The sequence below is a fragment of the Oncorhynchus masou genome, chromosome 32 (assembly GCF_036934945.1).
Source record: "Oncorhynchus masou masou isolate Uvic2021 chromosome 32, UVic_Omas_1.1, whole genome shotgun sequence".
Classification (NCBI taxonomy): Eukaryota; Metazoa; Chordata; class Actinopteri; order Salmoniformes; family Salmonidae; genus Oncorhynchus; species Oncorhynchus masou.
The window spans coordinates 86,448,360-86,462,864 of record NC_088243.1 but is presented as its reverse complement, the minus strand read 5'-3'; the positions used below and the strand labels follow the sequence as shown (position 1 = coordinate 86,462,864).

The following is a 14,505-nucleotide window of genomic DNA, read 5'->3' as shown; positions in this document are numbered from 1 at the left end:
ACCCACTGTAATGAATACACCCACTGTAATGAATACACCCACTGTAGGGGATACACCCACTGTAGGGGATACACCCACTGTAGGGGATACACCCACTGTAGGGGATACACCCACTGTAATGAATACACCCACTGTAATGAATACACCCACTGTAGGGGATACACCCACTGTAGGGGATACACCCACTGTAGGGGATACACCCACTGTAGGGGATACACCCACTGTAGGGGATACACCCACTGTAGGGGATACACCCACTGTAATGAATACACCCACTGTAGGGGATACACCCACTGTAGGGGATACACCCACTGTAGGGGATACACCCACTGTAGGGGATACACCCACTGTAATGAATACACCCACTGTAGGGGATACACCCACTGTAGGGGATACACCCACTGTAGGGGATACACCCACTGTAGGGGATACACCCACTGTAATGAATACACCCACTGTAGGGGATACACCCACTGTAGGGGATACACCCACTGTAGGGGATACACCCACTGTAGGGGATACACCCACTGTAGGGGATACACCCACTGTAGGGGATACACCCACTGTAATGTATACACCCACTAATGAATACACCCACTGTAATGAATACACCCACTGTAATGAATACACCCACTGTAGGGGATACACCCACTGTAGGGGATACACCCACTGTAGGGGATACACCCACTGTAATGAATACACCCACTGTAGGGGATACACCCACTGTAATGAATACACCCACTGTAGGGGATACACCCACTGTAGGGGATACACCCACTGTAGGGGATACACCCACTGTAGGGGATACACCCACTGTAATGAATACACCCACTGTAGGGGATACACCCACTGTAGGGGATACACCCACTGTAATGAATACACCCACTGTAGGGGATACACCCACTGTAGGGGATACACCCACTGTAGGGGATACACCCACTAATGAATACACCCACTGTAATGAATACACCCACTGTAATGAATAGACCCACTGTAATGAATACACCCACTGTAGTGAATACACCCACTGTAATGAATACCCCCACTGTAGGGGATACACCCACTGTAATGAATACACCCACTGTAATGAATACCCCCACTGTAGGGGATACACCCACTGTAATGAATACACCCACTGTAGGGGATACACCCACTGTAATGAATACACCCACTGTAATGAATACACCCACTGTAGGGGATACACCCACTGTAATGAATAGACCCACTGTAATGAATAGACCCACTGTAATGAATAGACCCACTGTAATGAATAGACCCACTGTAATGAATACACCCACTGTAATGAATACACCCACTGTAATGAATAGACCCACTGTAATGAATACACCCACTGTAATGAATAGACCCACTGTAATGAATAGACCCACTGTAATGAATACACCCACTGTAATGAATACACCCACTGTAATGAATACACCCACTGTAATGAATAGACCCACTGTAGGGGATACACCCTTTTTTTATGCAGCAGACGTCATGCTGGGTTGACAGCATGGCCAATGTATTCAAACGTTTCTGGCCCAGGTTGTTGAATGTTTATCCTTTTTAAGCTTGGAAAAGAGACCCTTAAGCCCAGACTTGGACCACACACCCACAAATCACTGAATAGCAGGCCAGCGATTGCTTTGTAACGCTTAGTAGCTGACGCAGTTGATTAAAAAGGATTTGCCAGTAGATTGTTGGCGTGACTTATGATGATAACTGCTTGCTGGCTAAGATTTTGAAAGTGTGATGTTGACATGATCAGTCCAATCAAAGCTACGGTAGATGTCACGTGATTTGACGTCATTTTATCTGCGTCCAATGACCTTGAGCCTTCTTGGAAGGGCACTTCTAATGTATCTCTATGGCAGCCACCACTGGTGGGAAAAGTACCCAGTTGTCATACTTGAGTAAAAGTAAAGATACCTTAACAGAAAATGACTTAAGTAAAAGTCACCCAGTAAAATATTGCTTGAGTAAAAGTATTTGGTTTTAAATATACTTAAGTATCAAAAGTAAATATAATTGCTCAAATGTACTTAAGTATCAAAAGTAAAACATAAGTATAAATAGTTTAAATTTCCTTATATTAAGCAAACCAGACGACACAATTTTCTTGTTTTATTAAATTTAGTTACGCATAGCTAGGGGCACACTCCAACACTCAGACATAATTTACAAACGAAGCATTTGTGTTTCGTGAGTCCGCCGATGAGAAGCAGTAGGGATAACCAGGTATGTTCTCTTGTAAATGTGTGAATTTGGACCATTTTCCTGTCAAAATGTAACGAGTACTTTTGGGTGTCAGGGAAAAATGAATGGAGTAAAAAGTACATTTTCTTTCGGAATGAAGTGAATTAAAAGTAAAAATTGTCAAAAATATAAATAGTAAAGTACAGATATATTTTTAAAAAACTACTTAAGTAGTATTTTAACGTATTTTTTACTTAAGTACTTTACACCACTAGCAGCACCCAAGGGGCTTGAATTTTCGAGCTGTACCCTTAGACTTGGCGGTGACCTAGTGCCCCCATGAGTGACAGAACACTGGGCCAATCACGGTGCAAATTGAGAACATTACCAAACCCTACGCTGTGTTTTTGCTGGCTGCCGCACCACCACAGAAAGCACTGAGCTAGGCTGAAACACCAACATTTTGGAGCTGCCTTACACAAGAAAGCAAAAAAGAGACCATGTTTGTATGCAGCTTTATCAACTTAATAAAAAAAATGTTTGAATCATTTTTACTTCGTTTGCAAACTGATATGTGATCCTTATAAATGCCAAAATAACATGCAAAACAGGCAACAAACATGGTCTCTTTTTTTTTTTTTTTTTTAGCTAAACACGTGGGGCTCAAAACCCTGCCCTGAATGACGGGCCGCCACTGTGTGAAGATATGGGATCAGAGCATGACCGTGTTCTTTCACACCGCAGCTTGGTGGTTAGAGGGGGAACAATCGATGTAAAAAAAAAAAAAAAAATACAGACTTGGTTGACTTTGTGTAATAAAAAATAAAATGTCTGCTTTCCTATGTAACTGAACAAACTGAATGCAAGCATTCAGGGAAAATACAGAAACATTCTACAGACGAGTGACCAAATCAGTGTAACCAGAGGGAATCATTCTCATTGGAGAGTCTTTCAAAAGTTAACCACGCCCCCTTCCCGTGGCATGTTTCTAACAGACAACAACATCAGTAAGTGTCCCACACCAGTGATGACTGCTCACTTCCAACGCTTCGAAGAGCACCTTGGAACCTACTTCCCGATCTGTTTGACTGTGATACTGGCTCAGTTGACATGCCCGTATGTGAAAGCGGACAGCTGATCGAGCTGTCGTATGACAGAATGCAGTCACTGGTCACTACTGAGGCGTTTTGGTTCCTGACTGAAAGGGAATACCCTGCTGTCTTTCTCTGAGCATTAATGCTGCATTCAAGACAACTGGGAACTCTGGGTGGGGGAAAAACAAGCTCCAACTGGGAATAATCTTTTTGAACGGTTATCCAACTCGGAAACGTAGCGGTGCTCATTGGCCTTTGGAGATAAACATTACAAAACAAGTTGGAAATTGCAAATTCAACAATAAGGGGTTTGGAAGGAAATTAGTGTCTAACTGCAAGCGTGGCAAAGCAATCACTATTTTGCTTCCCTTGCCATTCGGTGGAGAGGGTGTGTGGTCCAACTCTGGGTTTAAGGGTCTCTTTTCCAAGCTTAAAAGAACAAACATTCACATGCAACACCACGGGCCTGAAAAGGTTGAATACATTGGCCCTGGTGTCAATCCAGCATGACTTCCGCTCGTTCAAGACAACTTGTAACTCTGGTAACTCCGGAACTCTGGCCTCTTTCTAGAGCTCTAACTTTCGGACGTCATGATTTGATCTCCTTATTTTTTTTTTACGAGTTCCCAGTTGTCTTGAAAGCACCATAAAACATAATTGTACCCTTCATATCTGTGTGAAGCTGAACTCTGTTCTCTCGCCTGCAATTAAAAACCCAAATATCAATCCAGGTAGGATGTGACAGCAGAGATGAGGTGCTCACTGTCGACCACGCCCCCCTGACTTTGAGAAGCTCCGACCCGACATCAAGCCACGCCCATCTCATTAGTGGTGGTGAGAGAAGATGCATTGCCAGACTAATATGCAATCGACTGTCACAGACCCACATACAAAAGTATATGATGGTGAGTTGAGAAGACAACCAGAAGTACTGTTAGAAGGTTTTTCAGTTGACTGTCACAGCCCCAAATATAAAAGTACATACTATTTTTCACATGGTTGGCGTCGTGAGAATTTTCAGATATCAAAATAGGGTTGTGGGCCAAAAAAGGTTTGAACCTCTGAGGCATATTGTATATTTTCTTTCACCATGTTGTTGAGTCCCCTTTTCCATGTAACTTCCTGTTTACCTAGGGTGAAGTCATCACGTAGACATTTACATTTAAGTCATTTAGCAGACGCTCTTATCCAGAGCGACTTACAAATTGGTGAATTCACCTTCTGACATCCAGTGGAACAGCCACTTTACAATAGTGCATCTAAATCATTTAAGGGGGGTGAGAAGGATTACTTTATCCTATCCTAGGTATTCCTTGAAGAGGTGGGGTTTCAGGTGTCTCCGGAAGGTGGTGATTGACTCCGCTGTCCTGGCGTCGTGAGGGAGTTTGTTCCACCATTGGGGGGCCAGAGCAGCGAACAGTTTTGACTGGGCTGAGCGGGAACTGTACTTCCTCAGTGGTAGGGAGGCGAGCAGGCCAGAGGTGGAAGAACGCAGTGCCCTTGTTTGGGTGTAGGGCCTGATCAGAGCCTGGAGGTACTGCGGTGCCGTTCCCCTCACAGCTCCGTAGGCAAGCACCATGGTCTTGTAGCGGATGCGAGCTTCAACTGGAAGCCAGTGGAGAGAGCGGAGGAGCGGGGTGACGTGAGAGAACTTGAGAAGGTTGAACACCAGACGGGCTGCGGCGTTCTGGATGAGTTGTAGGGGTTTAATGGCACAGGCAGGGAGCCCAGCCAACAGCGAGTTGCAGTAATCCAGACGGGAGATGACAAGTGCCTGGATTAGGACCTGCGCCGCTTCCTGTGTGAGGCAGGGTCGTACTCTGCGGATGTTGTAGAGCATGAACCTACAGGAACGGGCCACCGCCTTGATGTTAGTTGAGAACGACAGGGTGTTGTCCAGGATCACGCCAAGGTTCTTAGCGCTCTGGGAGGAGGACACAATGGAGTTGTCAACCGTGATGGCGAGATCATGGAACGGGCAGTCCTTCCCCGGGAGGAAGAGCAGCTCCGTCTTGCCGAGGTTCAGCTTGAGGTGGTGATCCGTCATCCACACTGATAAGTCTGCCAGACATGCAGAGATGCGATTCGCCACCTGGTCATCAGAAGGGGGAAAGGAGAAGATTAATTGTGTGTCGTCTGCATAGCAATGATAGGAGAGACCATGTGAGGTTATGACAGAGCCAAGTGACTTGGTGTATAGCGTGAATAGGAGAGGGCCTAGAACAGAGCCCTGGGGGACACCAGTGGTGAGAGCGCGTGGCGAGGAGACAGATTCTCGCCACGCCACCTGGTAGGAGCGACCGGTCAGGTAGGACGCAATCCAAGCGTGGGCCGCGCCGGAGATGCCCAACTCGGAGAGGGTGGAGAGGAGGATCTGATGGTTCACAGTATTGAAGGCAGCCGATAGGTCTAGAAGGATGAGAGCAGAGGAGAGAGAGTTAGCTTTAGCAGTGCGGAGCGCCTCCGTGATACAGAGAAGAGCAGTCTCAGTTGAATGACTAGTCTTGAAACCTGACTGATTTGGATCAAGAAGGTCATTCTGAGAGAGATAGCGGGAGAGCTGGCCAAGGACGGCACGTTCAAGAGTTTTGGAGAGAAAAGAAAGAAGGGATACTGGTCTGTAGTTGTTGACATCGGAGGGATCGAGTGTAGGTTTTTTCAGAAGGGGTGCAACTCTCGCTCTCTTGAAGACGGAAGGGACGTGGCCAGCGGTCAGGGATGAGTTGATGAGCAAGGTGAGGTAAGGGAGAAGGTCTCCGGAAATGTTCTGGAGAAGAGAGGAGGGGATAGGGTCAAGCGGGCAGGTTGTTGGGCGGCCGGCCGTCACAAGAAGCGAGATTTCATCTGGAGAGAGAGGGGAGAAAGAGGTCAGAGCACAGGGTAGGGCAGTGTGAGCAGAACCAGCGGTGTCGTTTGACTTAGCAAACGAGGATCGGATGTCGTCGACCTTCTTTTCAAAATGGTTGACGAAGTCATCTGCAGAGAGGGAGGAGGGGGGGAGGGGGAGGAGGATTCAGGAGGGAGGAGGATTCAGGAGGGAGGAGAAGGTGGCAAAGAGCTTCCTAGGGTTAGAGGCAGATGCTTGGAATTTAGAGTGGTAGAAAGTGGCTTTAGCAGCAGAGACAGAGGAGGAAAATGTAGAGAGGAGGGAGTGAAAGGATGCCAGGTCCGCAGGGAGGCGAGTTTTCCTCCATTTCAGACTGTTAAGGGTGAGAGTACGGTTGTTGTTTTTGTTTCTTTACATTCAGACCACTAGAACATACCAGTGAATCACTTACAGCCTTCTCAGTCACTGTTATTTTGCCTATCAACCCACACCGCATGAGACATGCTTGATTTTGCAAAGCATTACTTCGTGGTAACATAATGAATTAAAGTCCATAAGAGAAAAAGAGCAGCCAATCTCTCTGGAATGTAAAGTGTTGCCAGGGACTGGATTTGTGGTCAGAACTCAACATGGCTTAGTTGCAATTAAGAACAAATGAACCCAGTAAGTCTGTCAAGATATTCATTTGTTCAGATGCTTTTATGTAAAGCAATTTACGCTTGTACGAGCTAATGTCAGACAGAGAGACACCGACAAGCTCCGAGAAACGATTGACTCTGTACTGTAAAACAGAGTCCTGAATAGGACAACTTGAAATATAATTTTAGTTGGCTAAATGTAACCACATAACCACTACTGTAAACAGGGAAGGGGTTTTACTGTCATGACCTCTTCATGCAGACAAAAGTTCCCACTAAGACTGGGTTCGTAGCTGCATGTTGTCCTGTGTGAGACGTTATGAGGTCTGTGACACTGAAAAAGGGAAGGACATTTTTAGATTTGTGTGAATGATGCAAACTGTCTGTCTCTGAGTGTAAAAATGAAAAGCTGATTCATTGCATAATGCGCTGAGAGTTTGAAATATATTTTAAAGTTACACTCTGTGAGATGGTTACCCCCCCACCCCAAAAAAAAAACAAAGATCATGTTAGTTTTGAATGACATAATTTTTTGATTAAGATCATTTGAAATCAGGGGGAGGCCATTTTGTTTCTCCCTTCCCAACCCTCCTTTCAGTACAGTAGCCTGACATACTGATGTTATGGGAACTGAAAATAATTCAGCTACTGTCACAGATGACCATCATCCTACCACCTCTGCTAGCCTACAACACTTCAGTTTACTGTCATCCTACCACTAGAGGAGGGTGGGGGCGTCTCTGTTTTCCTCCAGTGTGTGAGTGACAACTGTATCCTGTGTTTTCTGTAGCTCTGACCGAGCCCAGATCTCTAGCCCAGATAAGTACTATAGGCAGGGGAGAAGAGGAGAGAGATGAAGACTATTGAATTGGAGAGAGATGAAGCAAAGGCCTGTTTGTTGCAGGTGAAACAGGAACTACATTCAGGTTATTTAAAACGGACTAGTCACTGTAAAAAAAAAAAACTCCCCATGTTTTGTCAGGAGTTGACTATTAAAGATACTGTATCTAGTGATTGAACAAAACTCCCTGTTCCTCTTCTGTTAATCTCAGTGTCCCCTTCAGATCTCTCCTCCTCTGTTAATCTCAGTGTCCCCTTCAGAGCTCTCCTCCTCTGTTAATCTCAGTGTCCCCTTCAGATCTCTCCTCCTCTGTTAATCTCAGTGATCCCTTCAGATCTCTCCTCCTCTGTTAATCTCAGTGTCCCCTTCAGATCTCTCCTCCTCCTGTTAATCTGTGATCAGCAGCTCTCACCTTCTCTCCTGCTGAAGGCAGCCAGTATGAGAATGTCCATTTACTGCTGAGTTGCTTCATCCACAACCCTCCCCCAGTCATCACTCCTTTGGCCTTGCACTGGAGGGGACTTGGAAGCATTGTTGGGGAGTCGTGAACCACATGCAGTTCAACTAGTAGGTTATCTATATTTAGCAGTAGCTTGTGTAACCGGTGCTATACTGCACCACTGTAACTCTGCGTTGTGTGTGGTTGATTGAGACTATAGACGTGGGACTTTGGAGATCAGGTAGTTTTAATTAAGCAGAATTCACTCTCTGCATCCAAAAGAAAATAAAACATTTGTAGAGGACATATGTTCTGAGAATCGTCGCCTCTTTCTACAACAGATGCACAATAGGAGGGACTGGGATCATTTGAGGAGCTGGCCATCGTTCACATACAATAGCCGGCTAATACCTTAGCTAGCTATTAACCACATGTTGAATTCAAAATGTTGATATCATCCTAAAAAGTACAATTGCAAGTGCATCTTAACATCCACTTATGAGTAACCTCTAAATATGCATCATTATTCATGAACAAAACACTGTGTGTATGACTTTGTACTTAAAAGAATCCAACTTACCTGAAGACAGAAAAAGCGTGCCTACCTCTCAGTGCATCAAAATGATGTGAACACGAGCTCCGCAGGACAAAACGTAAGTACACACTCCCCGTCTCCCAGGATACAGGCATGCATAATAACAAATCACCACGACATATTAATATATGAACCTGGTGAAATTCACATAGTACATTAACAACTGTTACACTTGGTGGTAGTTGAACTAAATTCGAACATAGGTAGTGTTTTCAGTAGTTCATTACTGTTTCACCATGTAGAGGTGTAGCTAACTACTGGACCTACACACTACTGTTTTACCATGTAGCTAATTACTGAAACTACACACTACTGTTTTACCATGTAGCGGTGTAGCTAACTACTGGAACTACACACTACTGTTTTACCATGTAGCGGTGTAGCTAACTACTGGAACTACACACTACTGTTTTACCATGTACCTAACTACTGAAACTACACACTACTGTTTTACCATGTAGCTAACTACTGGAACTACACAGTACTGTTTTACCATGCAGCGGTGTAGCTAACTACTGGACCTACACACTACTGTTTTACCATGTAGCTAATTACTGAAACTACACACTAATGTTTTACCATGTAGCGGTGTAGCTAACACCTGGAACTACACACTACTGTTTTACCATGTAGCTAACTACTGGAACTACACACTACTGTTTTACCATGTAGCGGTGTAGCTAACACCTGGAACTACACACTACTGTTTTACCATGTAGCTAATTACTGAAACTACACACTACTGTTTTACCATGTAGCGGTGTAGCTAACACCTGGAACTACACACTACTGTTTTACCATGTAGCTAACTACTGGAACTACACAGTACTGTTTTACCATGTAGCGGTGTAGCTAACTACTGGACCTACACACTACTGTTTTACCATGTAGCTAATTACTGGAACTACACACTACTGTTTTACCATGTAGCGGTGTAGCTAACACCTGGAACTTCACACTACTGTTTTACCATGTAGCTAATTACTGAAACTACACACTACTGTTTTACCATGTAGCAGTGTAGCTAACACCTGGAACTACACACTACTGTTTTACCATGTAGCTAACTCCTGGAACTACACACTACTGTTTTACCATGTAGCGGTGTAGCTAACTACTGGAACTACACACTACTGTTTTACCATGTAGCTAACTACTGGACCTACACACTACTGTTTTACCATGTAGCTAATTACTGAAACTACACACTACTGTTTTACAATGTAGCGGTGTAGCTAACACCTGGAACTTCACACTACTGTTTTACCATCTAGCTAATTACTGAAACTACACACTACTGTTTTACCATGTAGCAGTGTAGCTAACACCTGGAACTACACACTACTGTTTTACCATGTAGCTAACTCCTGGAACTACACACTACTGTTTTACCATGTAGCTAATTACTGGAACTACACACTACTGATGTAGCAGTGTAGCTAACACCTGGAACTACACACTACTGTTTTACCATGTAGCGGTGTAGCTAACACCTGGAACTACACACTACTGTTTTACCATGTAGCTAACTCCTGGAACTACACACTACTGTTTTACCATGTAGCGGTGTAGCTAACTACTGGAACTACACACTACTGTTTTACCATGTAGCTAACTACTGGAACTACACACTACTGTTTTACCATGTAGCTAATTACTGAAACTACACACTACTGTTTTACAATGTAGCGGTGTAGCTAACTACTGAAACTACACTACTGTTTTACCGTGTAGCTAACTACTGGAACTACACACTACTGTTTTACCATGTAGCTAACTCCTGGAACTACACACTACTGTTTTACCATGTAGCGGTGTAGCTAACTACTGGAACTACACACTACTGTTTTACCATGTAGCTAACTACTGGACCTACACACTACTGTTTTACCATGTAGCTAATTACTGAAACTACACACTACTGTTTTACAATGTAGCGGTGTAGCTAACACCTGGAACTTCACACTACTGTTTTACCATGTAGCTAACTACTGGAACTACACACTACTGTTTTACCATGTAGCGGTGTAGCTAACACCTGGAACTTCACACTACTGTTTTACCATGTAGCTAATTACTGAAACTACACACTACTGTTTTACCATGTAGCAGTGTAGCTAACACCTGGAACTACACACTACTGTTTTACCATGTAGCTAACTCCTGGAACTACACACTACTGTTTTACCATGTAGCTAATTACTGGAACTACACACTACTGTTTTACCATGTAGCGGTGTAGCTAACACCTGGAACTTCACACTACTGTTTTACCATGTAGCTAATTACTGAAACTACACACTACTGTTTTACCATGTAGCAGTGTAGCTAACTCCTGGAACTACACACTACTGTTTTACCATGTAGCTAACTCCTGGAACTACACACTACTGTTTTACCATGTAGCGGTGTAGCTAACTACTGGAACTACACACTACTGTTTTACCATGTAGCTAACTACTGGAACTACACACTACTGTTTTACCATGTAGCTAATTACTGAAACTACACACTACTGTTTTACCATGTAGCGGTGTAGCTAACACCTGGAACTTCACACTACTGTTTTACCATGTAGCTAATTACTGAAACTACACACTACTGTTTTACCATGTAGCAGTGTAGCTAACACCTGGAACTACACACTACTGTTTTACCATGTAGCGGTGTAGCTAACACCTGGAACTACACACTACTGTTTTACCATGTAGCTAACTCCTGGAACTACACACTACTGTTTTACCATGTAGCGGTGTAGCTAACTACTGGAACTACACACTACTGTTTTACCATGTAGCTAACTACTGGAACTACACACTACTGTTTTACCATGTAGCTAATTACTGAAACTACACACTACTGTTTTACAATGTAGCGGTGTAGCTAACTACTGAAACTACACTACTGTTTTACCATGTAGCTAACTACTGGAACTACACACTACTGTTTTACCATGTAGCGGTGTAGCTAACTACTGGAACTACACACTACTGTTTTACCATGTAGCTAACTACTGGACCTACACACTACTGTTTTACCATGTAGCTAATTACTGAAACTACACACTACTGTTTTACAATGTAGCGGTGTAGCTAACACCTGGAACTTCACACTACTGTTTTACCATGTAGCTAACTACTGGAACTACACACTACTGTTTTACCATGTAGCGGTGTAGCTAACACCTGGAACTTCACACTACTGTTTTACCATGTAGCTAATTACTGAAACTACACACTACTGTTTTACCATGTAGCAGTGTAGCTAACACCTGGAACTACACACTACTGTTTTACCATGTAGCTAACTCCTGGAACTACACACTACTGTTTTACCATGTAGCTAATTACTGGAACTACACACTACTGTTTTACCATGTAGCGGTGTAGCTAACACCTGGAACTTCACACTACTGTTTTACCATGTAGCTAATTACTGAAACTACACACTACTGTTTTACCATGTAGCAGTGTAGCTAACTCCTGGAACTACACACTACTGTTTTACCATGTAGCTAACTCCTGGAACTACACACTACTGTTTTACCATGTAGCGGTGTAGCTAACTACTGGAACTACACACTACTGTTTTACCATGTAGCTAACTACTGGAACTACACACTACTGTTTTACCATGTAGCTAATTACTGAAACTACACACTACTGTTTTACCATGTAGCGGTGTAGCTAACACCTGGAACTTCACACTACTGTTTTACCATGTAGCTAATTACTGAAACTACACACTACTGTTTTACCATGTAGCAGTGTAGCTAACACCTGGAACTACACACTACTGTTTTACCATGTAGCGGTGTAGCTAACACCTGGAACTACACACTACTGTTTTACCATGTAGCTAACTCCTGGAACTACACACTACTGTTTTACCATGTAGCGGTGTAGCTAACTACTGGAACTACACACTACTGTTTTACCATGTAGCTAACTACTGGAACTACACACTACTGTTTTACCATGTAGCTAATTACTGAAACTACACACTACTGTTTTACAATGTAGCGGTGTAGCTAACACCTGGAACTTCACACTACTGTTTTACCATGTAGCTAACTACTGGAACTACACACTACTGTTTTACCATGTAGCGGTGTAGCTAACACCTGGAACTTCACACTACTGTTTTACCATGTAGCTAATTACTGAAACTACACACTACTGTTTTACCATGTAGCAGTGTAGCTAACACCTGGAACTACACACTACTGTTTTACCATGTAGCTAACTCCTGGAACTACACACTACTGTTTTACCATGTAGCTAATTACTGGAACTACACACTACTGTTTTACCATGTAGCGGTGTAGCTAACACCTGGAACTTCACACTACTGTTTTACCATGTAGCTAATTACTGAAACTACACACTACTGTTTTACCATGTAGCAGTGTAGCTAACTCCTGGAACTACACACTACTGTTTTACCATGTAGCTAACTCCTGGAACTACACACTACTGTTTTACCATGTAGCGGTGTAGCTAACTACTGGAACTACACAGTACTGTTTTACCATGTAGCGGTGTAGCTAACTACTGGACCTACACACTACTGTTTTACCATGTAGCTAATTACTGGAACTACACACTACTGTTTTACCATGTAGCGGTGTAGCTAACACCTGGAACTTCACACTACTGTTTTACCATGTAGCTAATTACTGAAACTACACACTACTGTTTTACCATGTAGCAGTGTAGCTAACACCTGGAACTACACACTACTGTTTTACCATGTAGCTAACTCCTGGAACTACACACTACTGTTTTACCATGTAGCGGTGTAGCTAACTACTGGAACTACACACTACTGTTTTACCATGTAGCTAACTACTGGACCTACACACTACTGTTTTACCATGTAGCTAATTACTGAAACTACACACTACTGTTTTACAATGTAGCGGTGTAGCTAACACCTGGAACTTCACACTACTGTTTTACCATCTAGCTAATTACTGAAACTACACACTACTGTTTTACCATGTAGCAGTGTAGCTAACACCTGGAACTACACACTACTGTTTTACCATGTAGCTAACTCCTGGAACTACACACTACTGTTTTACCATGTAGCTAATTACTGGAACTACACACTACTGTTTTACCATGTAGCGGTGTAGCTAACACCTGGAACTTCACACTACTGTTTTACCATGTAGCTAACTCCTGGAACTACACACTACTGTTTTACCATGTAGCGGTGTAGCTAACACCTGGAACTACACACTACTGTTTTACCATGTAGCTAACTCCTGGAACTACACACTACTGTTTTACCATGTAGCGGTGTAGCTAACTACTGGAACTACACACTACTGTTTTACCATGTAGCTAACTACTGGAACTACACACTACTGTTTTACCATGTAGCTAATTACTGAAACTACACACTACTGTTTTACAATGTAGCGGTGTAGCTAACTACTGAAACTACACTACTGTTTTACCGTGTAGCTAACTACTGGAACTACACACTACTGTTTTACCATGTAGCTAACTCCTGGAACTACACACTACTGTTTTACCATGTAGCGGTGTAGCTAACTACTGGAACTACACACTACTGTTTTACCATGTAGCTAACTACTGGACCTACACACTACTGTTTTACCATGTAGCTAATTACTGAAACTACACACTACTGTTTTACAATGTAGCGGTGTAGCTAACACCTGGAACTTCACACTACTGTTTTACCATGTAGCTAACTACTGGAACTACACACTACTGTTTTACCATGTAGTGGTGTAGCTAACACCTGGAACTTCACACTACTGTTTTACCATGTAGCTAATTACTGAAACTACACACTACTGTTTTACCATGTAGCAGTGTAGCTAACACCTGGAACTACA

General features: G+C 43.2%; 1 protein-coding gene across 2 annotated transcripts in view; it reads left to right on the top strand.

Annotated features, from left to right (window-relative positions):
* LOC135526758 (arf-GAP with Rho-GAP domain, ANK repeat and PH domain-containing protein 3-like) overlaps nucleotides 1-14,505 on the top strand; it is a 115,157-nt gene that overhangs the window by 11,905 nt on the left and 88,747 nt on the right. Inside the window, exon 2 of one of the 2 annotated variants that reach the window (XM_064955390.1) lies at nucleotides 4,022-4,195. The exons of the other annotated variant lie outside the window; for it this stretch is intronic. The gene's annotated coding sequence lies outside the window, so the exon portion shown is untranslated. The remainder of the gene's footprint in view (nucleotides 1-4,021; nucleotides 4,196-14,505) is intronic. 2 annotated transcript variants of the gene reach the window in all.